General features: G+C 47.8%; 1 protein-coding gene across 18 annotated transcripts in view; it reads right to left on the bottom strand.

Moving 5' to 3' along the window:
• The window catches only part of LOC145531415 (uncharacterized), a 68995-nt gene that overhangs the window by 35961 nt on the left and 18868 nt on the right, over positions 1 to 14166 (bottom strand). For 2 of the 18 annotated variants that reach the window (XR_014072415.1, XM_081553852.1), the window contains exon 3: positions 6575 to 6701. The exons of the other annotated variants lie outside the window; for them this stretch is intronic. The gene's annotated coding sequence lies outside the window, so the exon portion shown is untranslated. The remainder of the gene's footprint in view (positions 1 to 6574; positions 6702 to 14166) is intronic. 18 annotated transcript variants of the gene reach the window in all.

The following is a 14166-nucleotide window of genomic DNA, read 5'->3' as shown; positions in this document are numbered from 1 at the left end:
ATGCTAAGAGTAGAGTTTGCAAGAAGAAGCAGAAACTTTATAAACATTTCTAGTAACAACGCTTTATGTTTCTGCCTCCTGAGTGTGAGGCACCATGAAGGGTATAACTTAGTTGTCAGTAGCATTATTGTAACAGGGAAGAACAAATCTGACTCCATATTAGATCTGTTTCCTTTACTTTTACCTTTGTAGTCTGTGCTTTTTCTATCACCTGAAATATACAGGATAGCCCATTCTCAAGGCCCTGACCTTTAAAGACATAACATTTTACCATTCATAGAGATAAAAAGTTGCAGAACAGAGAATAACACTTGTATGGTTGGAGGTTTATAGGAACATCGTGACCAGACCTATGGGAACAGCTGCAAGAACAGAGGATTCCCACAACCAGGAAGTCTTCAACAACCAGCCACAACCCTCTACCTTTTTAGTATGAAAGAAGCCTGAATCTTAACTCAGGTAAGATGGTTCTTTGGGACACTGTCCACCATCTTCTCTGACTGCTGGTTTTCTGAATAAATTCACGATTCCTTCCCCCAACAAGTTGTCTCTCCATTTATTGACTTATGCGGTGAGCAGTTTGAGCTTGGACTCAGTAATGTGATCATTTATGATGAAATACTATCAGAACAAAATAGTCTTTATATGATTATCCTTATTATATGCTAGCTACTCCAGTCCTCTTGCCTGGAAAATCCCATGGTCGGAGGAGCCAGGTAGGCTGTAGTCCATGGGGTCGCTCAGAATTGGACATGACTGAGCAGCTTCACTTTCACTTTCATGCACTGGAGAAGGAAATGGCAACCCACTCCAGTGTTCTTGCCTGGAGAATCCCAGGGACAGGGGCGCCTGGTGGGCTGCCGTCTATGGGGTCGCACAGAGTCGGACACGACTGAAGCGACTTAGCAGCAGTATTATATGCTATTACCTCAAAAGTTCTAATCATGAAATCTGCGGAAAGAGGTGTTGCCAACCTACCTTATCCATCTCTGGCAGGGAATATCTTCCATGCCTCAGTTTCTGCTTCCCAGACCTGTAGAAAGCCTAGGGCCAGGTCTGGATGGGCCAAGGACAGCTTAGTGTTAAGCCCAGAGCCCCTGCTGCCTTCTTCCCCCAGGTGCTGTGCTTATTTTGTCCCACTGCTCCCAACTCCTTTGTCACATTATAATTTTTTAATCAATTAATTTATTTTAACTGGAGGCTAATTACTTTACAATATTACAGTGGTTTTTGCCATACATGGACATGAATCAGCCATGGGTATACATGTGTCCCCCATCCTGAACCCCCCTCCCACCTCCCTCCCCACCCCATCCCTCAGGGTCGTCCCAGTGCACCAGCCCTGAGCGCCCTGTCTCATGCATCAAACCTGGACTGGCGATCTGTTTCACATATGATAATATACATGTTTCAATGCTATTCTCTCAAATCATCCCACCCTCACCTTCTCCCCCAGAGTCCAAAAGTCTGTTCTTTACATCTGTGTCTCTTTTGCTGTCTCACATATAGGGTCATCGTTACCACCTTCTAAATTCCATATATATGCATTAATACACTGTATTGGTATTTTTCTTTCTGATTTACTTCACTCTGTATAATAGGCTCCAGCAAAGAGACTCAGATGTCTCTCTGCCTCATTTGGCAAACTGGCCTCCTTCACAACTGCATGCGGGTTCCAGCCAATTGGATATTAACAGAAATGGTGTGTGCAATTTCTAAGTGTCATGAAAGGAGGAGATAAGCTCGTATCTTCCCCTTTTCTCCTTCCTGCTGGCTGAAATGCAGACACAAGTGCTAGAGCTGAAGCAGCCATCACAGGCCATGAGGTAAACTTGTCAAACAGAGCACAGCACAATGGAACAATAAGATATACGGAGCCCAGAGAGCTGGCTAACCTTAGGGGGAGCACAATTTCCCCAAAGGTTGTGTGAATCTGGGGCCAGCAAAGAGGAGAAGAGGTTGGAAGGTAGAGGCACAGCACTGGCCTCTTCAGAGGAGGTTCTGTCTCCTGCCTGATGAGAAAGGTATCTGGGTTGCTCTTTGCCAAGTTTCCTCCTATCAAAGCATTGCCTGAGATGCTCACCTCCTAAAGTTGCAACATCAGCTGTCACCTGCTCTGCATAACCAGATGCCATTCTTCTTTGCATCAGGAAGAGCCAGGTAGGCTGCAGTCCCTGGGGTCACTAGGAGTTGGACATGACTGAGCTACTTCACTTTCACTTTTCACTTTCATGCACTGGAGAAGGAAATGGCAACCCACTCCAGCGTTCTTGCCTGGAGAATGCCAGGGACGGCAGAGCCTGGTGGGCTGCCGTCTATGGGGTCGCACAGAGTCGGACACGACTGAAGCAACTTAGCAGCAGCAGCAGCAGACCTCCTACCCACTTTCAGCTTGTAGAAATAAGCCAGAGAAATTAGGTTAGTGTCAAGCTGGGTACAGTTAACACCCCTTCCTGCCTTTATCCTGTGTTAGTTTAATAACTGTCTTTGCAGGTCTTATTCAGAGCTTCTCACAATTGCTGCCAAACACCTCCTTGGCTCTACATGCAAGAGAATCAAAAGCAGCTATGTCTCAGGAGCCCATGTGTGAGTTATCCATGTAGGATGAACATGCCTGAGAATCCCTTTTAGACAAGGAGCCCCGTTCATGGGAAATACACTGGTGTAGGGACCCCACCTGCCACCCTCAGGAGCATCCTCCCAGCCTTGGACCCCTGATTCCTGCCTCCCTGCCCTCAGGTGGTCCATCCAGGTGGAAGCTCCTACTGTTCTTTCCAGAGCTGAGAGAGAAAAATGGGACTCCACTCCTCTTCAAAACGACTGGAGGGTCTGGGGAGGAAGCAAGGGGCTGCAGCTGCACAGACCTCCCCCAGCAAGGTCTTGATGAACTCTGGGGAGAAGGAGCAAGAATAATCCAGGGCAAGTAAGAGAGAGGAGGAAGATATACTCTGAAGACCCTTCTGAGTCTTCTCTGAAAATTCCCCTGAGCCTGTACTTCCCCATCAATGGTGAGTTGGTTGTACAATGTAGTGGTGATCTGCAAGTCAGCTAAATCTTCAGTCCACTTAAAATCTATATAAGGTTGGCTCCACTTCTTCTCCCATGACTCTGAGATATTCAGAGCATTCCTAGAGATTTCACACACTCATTTAGGGGCTTCAGTTGTCATATCATTTCTGCCACTACCCTTGAAATCTTGGACTCACATCCTTCTGACCAAGACGTGACGGTCACACCATCCTTGACTTATGCACACTCAGGATGGCACTAGATATACCTGCCCATCAAGGCACAAGCCCTGACCGTCAGAGTAGATGCCAGCTGTTAACACTGGGGCAACCATACCATGGCTACCAGATAAACACAAGCAAGCAAGGCAAAGAGTTCCCACAGGCACACATACTTTACAAATTGTTGGAAGCTGAGAGGAGAGGTCATTTGTATACCAAATAATCTTAGATCATCATTCTTACTCAAAAAGCTACTGTGGTGAAACCCCATCAGGGCTCCCACCTCTCATGCTTTTCAGACACCATGAGATGTTTCCCTAAGAGCCACCTCCTGCCTTTCTCCAGGTAACGAAACCTCATTTTCATTCAAGTTTGGGGGCTATGCTCTCCAAAGGTGAGCCCTCCCACAGGACCAGTGGATGAACCATAATAAGCCTGACTGATCCTCCTGACAATCCCATTGACGTTGATCAGGGACAGGTAAAGGCATGAACACATGAAAACAGGGAAATCAGAGCTAGCCAGGGGTAGCCTCTTAGAAGCTTCTGGAAAATAATTTCCTTCTCGGTAAAAAGTATAAGATACAAAAGGAAACACTCTCTCCTGCTACCCTTTCTGCCCTGCCTTCAAATGCAGTGGCAAGAGGACTGTCTGCCCAGAGCTGGACAGATGTCACACCACCAGAAGGGAGGGTCCCCAGGCTGAGGACAGCAGGGAAGAGCCTGGGTCCTCCGGAACAACTGACCTCAGGACCCCTTCTCATGGGAGACTGTTTCCCCTCCCACATTCCAGTCACTTTAAGAAACCTCCTGCTTCTTGTGGCCACATGGCCTTTCACCACCTCACAGGTCCTCTCCCCTCGCCTCTGAGATCAAGTTCTCATTTTCTTCTGAAGTCTAGTTTAAGCAGATCTTTCATTGCTTGGGTCTCTCGCAAAACCATGCCTTTCATAGTGTCATTTTGTGTCCCAAAAAAGTTTAGTCAAGATATTTTCCCAAACAAAGACAATTCTCTCCCTAAGAAGAATTCTGGTGCAGGCTTGAGTGGGCTTTTTGTCTACAACAGGGCAGCTCTCTCATTCAGGATCTCCAAGAGATAATAGTTTCCACAAATCATGGGATGCCCTGTTGTCCTCTGTTGATTTCATACGTAGTGGTTGTAGAACCCAGAGTAAAGTTCAAGTCATTGCAATCTTGGAAAACACACACTCCCACCCACAGGGACCCCTTCTAAACCTTGATTCCTAGAGGAGCTGGACCTTGGAACAAGGGCCTCTTCCACTCTCACACCAGGCTTTCTTCCCCACCTTCACCTCCCAGTTCTGCTACTGGCACATCCTTCTCCTCTCAGCAAACTACTTAGTTTCCTCTGTTCTTCCCAACCCAGCATTCTTCTCATACAACCATGCCCTCTCTTCTTTTCTTTCTCCATTTTTCATCCAATTCCTTAACATCCCACATGAACCCACCCTTGCCAGTCTCTACTCCAAGCACCTGCCTGATATGCAACAACCACTTCTGCAGCCCTCATGGTTGTCAGGTGCTGGATCAAGCTGGGGAACCAGTTGTAATCAAGACAGTCCCGGACTTCCCTGGTGGCACAATGGATAAGAATCTGCCTGCCAATACAAGGGACATGAGTTCCATCCCTGGTCCAGGAAGATTTCACATGCCGCACAGCAACTGAACCTGCACACCACAACACAGGTTCAGTAGTTCACAGAGCCTGCGAGCTGCAACTACTGAAGCCAGCATGCCCTAGGGCCCACGAGCCACAGCTGATGAGCCCCTGTGCTACAACTACTGAAGCATGTGTGCCTAGAGCCCATGCTCTGCAACAAGAGAAGCCACCGCAGTGAAAGGCCCACGCACCACAACTAGAGAGTAGCTCCTACTTGCCACAACCAGAGAAAGCCCATGAGCAGCCATGAAGACTCAGTATAGCCAAAAATAAATTAAAAAAAATTTTTAAATACCCTGCTTTCCAACAATGGACAGATGTCAGTCTGGAAACATGGACTTAAACTACACATTAGACCAGATGGATTTAGCAGACATTCACAGAACTTTCCATTCAAAGGCAGCAGAGCATGCATTATTCTCAAGGGCACATGGAACATATTCCAGGAAAAAATTATATGTTAGGCCACAAAGCGAGTCTTAATACATTTAAGAAGGCTAAAACTGTATCAAGCATGGGACTCATGCAGCAGCAGGAAGGAGCAAGAACAAGTAACAGGTGCCCTTGCTCCCTTGGGAGGAGGGCGGGCTGGCTCCTTACATAAGGTGATGTGGGGGTGGATCTGTGGGTCCCATTGGAGGCGTGGCTTAGGTGGCCGCCCACCTGCTTGGTGGTGCTCTGTGCAGGGGTCATTGCACAGTACCCCCTGCTTTTGCTCCCAGCCCCTCCGAAGTGGCAGTTGGTTTGTGGCCTTTCTATATCTTATTGTTCATAAATGCCCTGACTGTGCCTGAGTGTAGTTCTTTTTAGTCCGAAATAGTTTCTCTGCTGGAGGAGATGTCTGTTCAGCTGCAAGCGCTGCAGTAAAGGGTCCTGGGTCCCAGGTCTCATCCTAGTTTACCCAAGAAACGGGCTTGGAGTGACCCCAGGAAGGAGCAGTGCAGAGCACAGGGTGGTAAACGGGAGGAGGGGAACCAGCCTGAGGACTTGTCAGCAAGTCGCCTTAGGTGGACACTGGGACCCAGTCTTATCAGTGCCCACCCGGGCGTGAAGGGGAAGCCGTCCCACAGTGGCTCCGATGGCCACAGGTCCAAGAAGCCTCTGGGGCACTGATGCTTCCGGATAGCACACCCTGGGGGTGCAAGCAGCCTGCAGTCGCTGCCCATGCCAAGGCTTAGGAGAGCCCCAGGACAGAGATCTAGAGGCCAGGGGAGGTGCTGACAGGATGCACCTGCCCCAGCTGGTGTTCATCAGAGGAAGGGGAAGAGGCTCACGTGTGCCCACTGACGCCCCAGCGCATGCACTGTCTGGGCGTTACCCCTCAGAGCATCCATCTAGGGGACCGAGCGGATGTGTACTTAACTGAGAGAGGGAGGGAGAGAGGGGATGGAGAGGAGGTGGAACAGGAAGGAACAGAAAGAGGAAAAATGCCTTCATTTATTCTATCAATCCTTCTTAGTCAGCCACATTTCCCCTGCTGCCCCAGGGAAAGAAGCCACAGATTAAAAAGAGAGAGAGAGAGAGAGCTGGTTAACTCTCAGCTTTGAGTTTCCAGTGGCCTTAATGAAGTGTAAGGGTTTTTCTTCAAGATTAGTTCCACCTGTACTCAATTTTTGCTTTACATTTTGATTTTAAACATAAGTCTAGCATATGATGCTACTTACCCAGCAAAAGGGACTCTGAAGTTGTGATGAAGGATTTTGAGGTGGCGCGATGATCCTGGATTATTTGGGAGGGGGCAGAGCATCATCACTAGGGCTTCCCTGGTGGCTTGGACGGTAAAGAGTCTGCCTGCAATGCGGGAGACCTGGGTTCAATTCCTGGGTCAGGAAGATCCCCTGGAGAAGGGCATGGCAACCCACTCCAGTATTCTTGCCTGGGAAATCCCATGGACACAGGAGCCTGGTGGGCTATAGTCCATGGGGTCACAAAGAGTCGGACACAACTGAAGTGACTTAGCACACATGCACGCTCGCAATAGTGTAACCACAAGGGTCTTCCTGCTAAGCGGGAAGCAGGGTCACAGTCAGAGGAGGAATGTGACAACCGAAGGGAAGGTCAGAGAGAGTGATTTGAAGATGCCACACTGCTGGGTTGATGATGCAAGGAGGGGCCCTCACCAAGGTGCCAGCTATCTCTAGAGGCTGGACAACAGAAGGAAACAAGTTCTCCCCCAGGGCCTCCAGAAGGAACACAGCCCTGTTGAATTTTATTTTAGGACATATGACCTCCGAAACTGTAAATTTGTCTAGTTTTTTTTTTTTTTTTTGGCCAAGTTGTGTGGCATGTGGGATCTTAGCTCCCCAACGAGGGATTGAACCCGTGCCCCCTACCATCGGGAGAGCAGAATCTTAACCACTGGACCTCCAGGTAAGTCCCAAATTTGTGTAGTTTTAAGCCACTATGTTTGTGGTCATTTATTACAGCAGCAGCAGGAAAACCGACACAAATCTGGACAAGTCTATTTCCTCCTCTGGAAAGGGAGGGTCATCACTGTGTCTCTAACCACTGTTATGAGCATCAAACCCAGTGTTGTAAATGCCATGCTACAAAGATGAATAATGATATTTTAGTAAACAATACTTCTTCCTCACTGCCCAACTTATCACCTTTACCTGGAAAGCACCTTAGAAAGCATTAAGAAAAATACATCATGGAGTTAAATTAACCAGTGAGGTAGGGAAGGTGGCTTTCATGTAAGGTTACCATGTTGCATATGACACCATGCGGGCTCTGGGAAGTTAGGCAAAGTGCCCAACGTCAACTGCCCGAGGTCAGTGGGAAACAGAATCAAACTGTTTCACTCCTGACCCTTGGTTGGGTGGGTAGTTGACCACAGTCAGGATTCTCATCTAGGGAGTCCTTTCCGTAGGCAGATGCCACTGCCCCACCCACAAGACCACTGATTCAGGCAGGCGGTGCCCAGGAACCTGCGTTTCATCCAGCTCCCTCATTATTTGCATACAGGCTGGTGGAGTGACCCCAAGGTGAGAAATGCTGCCCCACCCGTGTGGCCAAACAGCTGTGAGCTGTCAAATGCTTCCATCTGCTTCCACTTCTTTGAGGATACGGGAAGCCACAGACGCCCTACCGTGTTGTTGACTTTTTATTTTGAGAAATTTCAAACATACGGAAAAAGACTACATGGATGACCACCCACAGACCCACCACCCAGAATAAAGAACTGCTAGTGTGGCTGTGTCTATATTTACAGCTACATACTTTCCTTTTTGCCTGAACCATCTTAAACTATGTTATAGGCAGTGTGACATTTTTAAAAACTGCATCTGAAAATAAAAGCTATTTTCCCACTATCCACAAGAACGCATCATACTTCACAAAATATCTTCTAAAGGTGTTCTAATGAAGAAGCACAACTTCAGTCTTCAATATTCCCTAATACTGGTTCATATTCAAATTTCCCCAATTTCTCTCCAAATGTCTTTAATAGGTGACTTCTTCCTTTTTTTTTTTTTTAATCGGGAAGTGTCACTATTACTTTTGAGGTGACTAGTCTAGACAGAGCTTGAGGATTTCCAGGGTGGCATGCTGACAGGAGGCTCATAGGTTTTCTGTGCCCAGAGGAGCACTCAGTTGAAAGGCTGCTCCTCTCCCTCCCCAGCAGCCACCTGACAAGATCCTAGCCCTCCTCCCATATTCTTTGGCCCTTTCAGAGGATCGAGGATCGACAGGAACAGCATTACTCTTCCCAAAATGACAGATCCTCTTCCTACACCTACAGCTCAGAGAACTCAGACCCAGATAAAACAGAGGATCCCAGTTCCTCCCAGCTCGAAGGTGCTGTACCACACCCTATTGATTTCCTTTCACCCTGCTCACAACCTTGTAAATATCTCTGTTTAAAACCCTCTTCAATTACCCCACTTCCCGGCACCTTCCCTTTCCCATTGAGACCCTGACTGATGAAGTCACTAGTATCAAGGATGGACCCAGAGGAACATAACTCTCATGTGAGATTCAAGGATGGGAATGCTCACATCCTGGAGATGTACCGGGATGAACCCTTCACCAGAGGGAAAGAAGGTGCGGGTCATCTATAAGATACAGTAGCATCATACTTGCTCAAAGTATCACCCATAGTTGCACTGGAAAAATGCAGATGGAAGGCAAGGCGTCAGTAGATGGAGTAGCTTGGTTGTGCTGACAGTGGTGATTACAGGTCTGAGGGGTAGGATGTCTTCTCTGACAGCCCCAGAGACCATGCACAGAGAAGGGACAAACTGAAGGTCCTGAATGACCAACTCAGAACACGGGTGGAGATCCCCAAGTCCCTCAGGGTAGTCTTAAGGGAGTCACTGATGTCCTGTTGGGCAGATATTCCCAGGGACCAGGTGACAGACATGTAGTCAATTACATTTTCAGCTTCACCAGATTTCTTATCCTTTCCACTGGTTGCAAAAGGTGGGATCCCGACTCACAGGCTGGGACATTTGAGCAGACACAGATGTGGCTGCCAGGTCACCTCAGGACCATCCCACACCCTTCGCGTGGCCTTCATCCAAGCCCATGATCAGAGTTCTAACCTAGGATAGCCCAGATGGAGACGGACACAGCCTGGTACAGGAGGAGAGGGCCTGTAGGCCAAAAGGTTCATAGGAAACCAGCAGGAATCCATGCAGCATCTTTCAAAGGAAGTTCTAAGGGCACTGGGTGGAGATGGATAAAATATAAAACTGGATCAGAGAGAATTTAATGAAACAGTCATGCTCACTGAAGAGTCAGAATTCCATGTGCTGGTGTGAGCCCCCGGGAGGGGAATCTGAGCTACACTGGAGTCAACAGTGGCTGGCAGAGAAGGAGGACTTCTCCAGCACTCTGAAGGAAAGGAAAATGTAGTCTCAGGACATGAGGAATGTTGGCGGGACCTCTTCTGCACAACATCATAGCCACACCTACCCCCTCCCCTGGAGGCCCAGATGATAGCTCCCTCCACCCCTCCACGGGGCCAGAGAATTCCATTGTCAAGTGTTCACAGGCCTCCCTGAGAAGTTCTTCTTGGCTGTTTCCTGGAAGCAGGAAATGACAGTGGGAGAGGCTGCAGTGGAATTAGGCTCCCTGATGTTAATGGCAAAGAAGTGAGATTCCAGCAGAGAAGGGGGTAAGGGGGTTTCAAAGACACAATGCACACAATCATAATAACCTGGGCTGGAGCGGTCATGGGAACATTTGGCCTCTAGGGACCTCTGGCCCTGGCTAACGAATCATGGAGTCCCTGGCCTGCAGGAGATGTGCAGACTATTAAGATGCTGCTTTATGGCACTTCCCTGGTGGTCCAGTGGTTAAGAATCTGCCTTCCAATGCAGGCAATGTGGGTATGATTGCTGGAACTAAGATCCCACATGCCACAGGGCAGCTAAAGCCCACACACTACAACTACTAAGCCTACGGGACTCAACTAGAGATTCCACATGCTGCAACTAAGACCCGAAGCAGCCAAATAATAAATACTGAAGAAAAAAAAAGATGCTGCTTGGCGTATATAAGCAGAAAAATTCTGAGTCTAGTGGGCAAAATCACAGTGGAGAAACAAAGCTTACCCCGTGTTTGGATCCAAAGGCCCAGCATCCCTTGACTTGGGGGTGGGGGCAGGGATCTCTGTGAGCAAGCATGTGCAATGCAGCCACAGGTCTATTGTGAACCTCCCCCCGATCCTCCCCAAAAGAGACCTGGTGCCCCTGAACAGAAGAGGGAAAGGGAGCTATCCAGACTTTCCAGGGACCACTAGGTACTATTAATATTTCTCATCTCATGCAAACCACAGGAGACTCAAGTCTCCACAGCAGTCCCACAGTCAGACTGTGAACTCGTGGAGATCAGGTCTTACAGTGGGTCCCTGAGGGTCTATCCTATTGTCATTTTCCCAGAATGTGTACTAGTAATAGATATGTTACTATTATCCCCTGAATCTCACAGTGGCTCGCTGACTCATGGAATGAAGACCATTATGGCAGTAAGGGCCAAAAGGAAACTATCTCCTTTCAAGTGGAACCTCCCCCCAACCTCCATTACCAACATAGTGAACCCAAAGAAATATCAAAACCCCTTAGAGAACTGCACAGCTTAGTGCAACCATCAAATACTTAAAAGATGCAGGAGTGGTGATTCTGACCATATTAATATTTAACTCACATTTGACTGGTGCAGAAACCAAACAGATCATACAGAATGACTATAGATTACAGAGAGTGGTCACATGGTGATGCCAAGTGCAAATGCAGTTCCAGATGGGTATCTGTACTAGAACAAGGCAAAAATACACTTGGCACCTGATATGAAGCTACAGTCCTAGGAAAAGCATTTCTTTGATTCCAAGTAGCTAAGCTGATTGCCTTCAAATGGAGGGGACACCAGTATACTTTCACCTGAGGCTTTATGTCAGAGCCGTATCAACTATCTTGTTCTCTGTTATACTATAGTCCACAAGAACTTGACCATCTAGATTCTCAGAGAACATCACTGTATTTCATTGGTGTCACTGTGCAAATTGGACCTGGTGAGCAGGAAGTAGAAAATATTTTAGGTGTCTTAGTAAGTCACATGCATTTCAGGGGACAGGAGATAAAAACCCCATGAAAGTTTGGAGGTGTTTCATGCTATGAAGTTTCTAGGGACCCAGAGGTCCAAAAAAAGGGTTCTAGGAAAACATCCACTTCTGCTTTATTGACTATGCCAAAGCTTTTGACTGTATAGATCACAACAAACTGTGGAAAATTCTTAAAAGAGATGAGAATACCAGACCATCTTATCTGCCTCCTGAGAAATCTGTATGCAGGTCAAGAAGCTACAGTTAGAACTGGACTTGGAACAATAGACAGGTTCCAAATCAGGAAAGGAGTACGTCAAGGCTGTATATTGTCACCCTGCTTATTTAACTTATATGCAGAGTACATCATGGGAAATGCCAGGCTGGATGAAGCTAGAATCAAGATTGCTGGGAGAAATTTCAATAACCTCAGGTATGCAGATGACACCTTATGGCAGAAAGCAAAGAACCTCTTGATGAAAGAGGAGTGAAAAAGCTGGCTTAAAACTCAACACTCAGAAAAGTAAGATCATGGCATCCAGTCCCATCACTTCATGGCAAATAGATGGGGAAACAATGGAAACACTGATAGACTTTATTTTCTTGGGCTCCAAAATCACTGCAGATGGTGACTGCAGCCATGAAATTAAAAGACACTTGCTCCTTGGAAGAAAAGCGATGATCAACCTAGACAGTATATTAAAAAGCAGAGACATTACTTTGCCGACAAAGGTCTGTCTAGTCAAAGCTATGGTTTTTCCAGTAGTCATGTATGGATGTGAGAGTTGGACCATAAAAAAAGCTGAGCGCCAAAGAATTGATGCTTTTGAACTGTGGTGTTGGAGAAGACTGTTGAGAGTCCCTTGGACTGCAAGGAGAGCCAACCAGTCCATCCTAAAAGAAATCAGTCCTGAATATTCATTGGAAGGACTGATGCTGAAGCTGAAACTCCAATACTTTGGTCACCTGAAGAACTGACTCATTGGAAAAGACCCTGATGCTGGGAAAGACTGAAGGCAGGAGGAGGTAGAGGATGAGATGGTTGGATGGCATCACCAACTCGACGGACATGAGTTTGAGCAAGGTCCAGGAGTTGATGATGGAACAGAAGCCTGGCATGCTGCAGTCGATGGGGTCGCAAAGAGTTGGACACGACTGAGTGACTGAACTGACTAGCTGAGCAGTCCAAAACATGTCAGGAGTGAGTGACAAAGTACACTTCCTAATACAAAGAAAGAGATACCATATTTAATAGACCTGTGGGTTTGGGGGTTTAACACACACCACACTTGGGTATGCTGCTCTGACCCATTACAAGGGAAATGACTGAAGTATGGATCTACAATGATTCATGAGCAGAGACTAATGAGTTGGCCAACTGGTCAAGAACTTAGAACGAGATTAGAAGACTGGTGATGAGGAGGGCTTGGAAGAGGTATGCAGATATACTCTCCATACAGTACTATTCCCTGAGCTGAATCATCAGTCACCTGGGGACAGGTTGATGACACTGATTTCCTTCCACCATGGAGGGGACAGCAATTTGCCCTTATAGGAACAGATGCAACAGTCTACATAAGTTTTTTGCTTTCCATGACCATAACACTCTGCTAGCACCATCATTCCCTACAGAATGCCTTATTCACCATAGATCACATGTTGCCTAAGACCAGGAAAAAATGTTCTTTAAGTGCAAAGAAAATGCAGCAGAGGGTTTATTCCAATAACGCCAGTCCATGGTTCACCTGTCTGCATCCTATGTAAAGGTCTTCAGCCCCACACGTGTTCAGACATCTTTTCACCAGCCTCTGAATAGACAGTCAGGAAGTTGCCAGACAAGGTTTCACTGAGGTCTCAACTGGTTCAAACACCAGCTTGCTTGCTGGAGGGTGCCATGGATTGAATATGTCTCCCTCAATTCCACATCTCAAAATCCCAACCTCTATGTGATATTTGAGGTAGGGCCTGTGGGAGGTGATGAGGTCATGAGGGTGAAGCTCTCATGAATGGGATTAATGCCCTTATCAAAAGACTCCCACGAGTTCCATCCTCTCTTTCCACCACGTGAGGTGGTGTCAAGAAGCTGGTGATCAGTAACCTGGAAGAGGCCCTCACCAGAACCTGACCATGCTGGCACCTTGATCTTGGACTTCCAGCCTCTAGAACAATGAGAAATAAATTTACCCAAGTCCATGGCACTTTGTTAACCAGTCTGAACAGCCTGAGGCAAGGGTTCTGGAGCACTGGACCCACTCACGGCAACATCTTAGGAAGAATGTCCCAAATGGTGGGCCAACTGGAGTGCTGCAAACGAGCTCCAGGAAGGCCATGGGAGGGGACCCCATCCTCCAGGGCAGCTGGGCAGGTCCTGAGCAGCTGGAGCCGCCTCACTGAAGGCTCCCGGGCGGGCAGCCAGGGGGAGCGGAGTCCAATGGCATGCACATGGTCCTGAAGGCACACATGAGAACAACGCCCCACACCTGCGGCTCCACCACCTGGCCCTGGGCTTGGGCAGCCGGCCACAGAGTCTGCAGCTGCTGCCCGTGAACAAGGGGCCCGTGAGCTGCTGGAGGACTTTGTGTTCCATGTGCCCAGAGAAGGCCCTTGGCGGTGGGGAGGGGCTCCAGGCAGGCTCAGCTCCATCTCAGCTTCACTTACACTGGACACTTCCATTGTGATTTTGGGTGACAGGCCTTTGAGTCGTCTAAGCTA

This window comes from Giraffa tippelskirchi, chromosome 13 (assembly GCF_054371585.1).
Source record: "Giraffa tippelskirchi isolate mGirTip1 chromosome 13, T2T-mGirTip1v1.2.pri, whole genome shotgun sequence".
In the NCBI taxonomy this organism is placed as follows: domain Eukaryota; kingdom Metazoa; phylum Chordata; class Mammalia; order Artiodactyla; family Giraffidae; genus Giraffa; species Giraffa tippelskirchi.
This window is presented reverse-complemented; position numbering and strand designations above follow the sequence as displayed.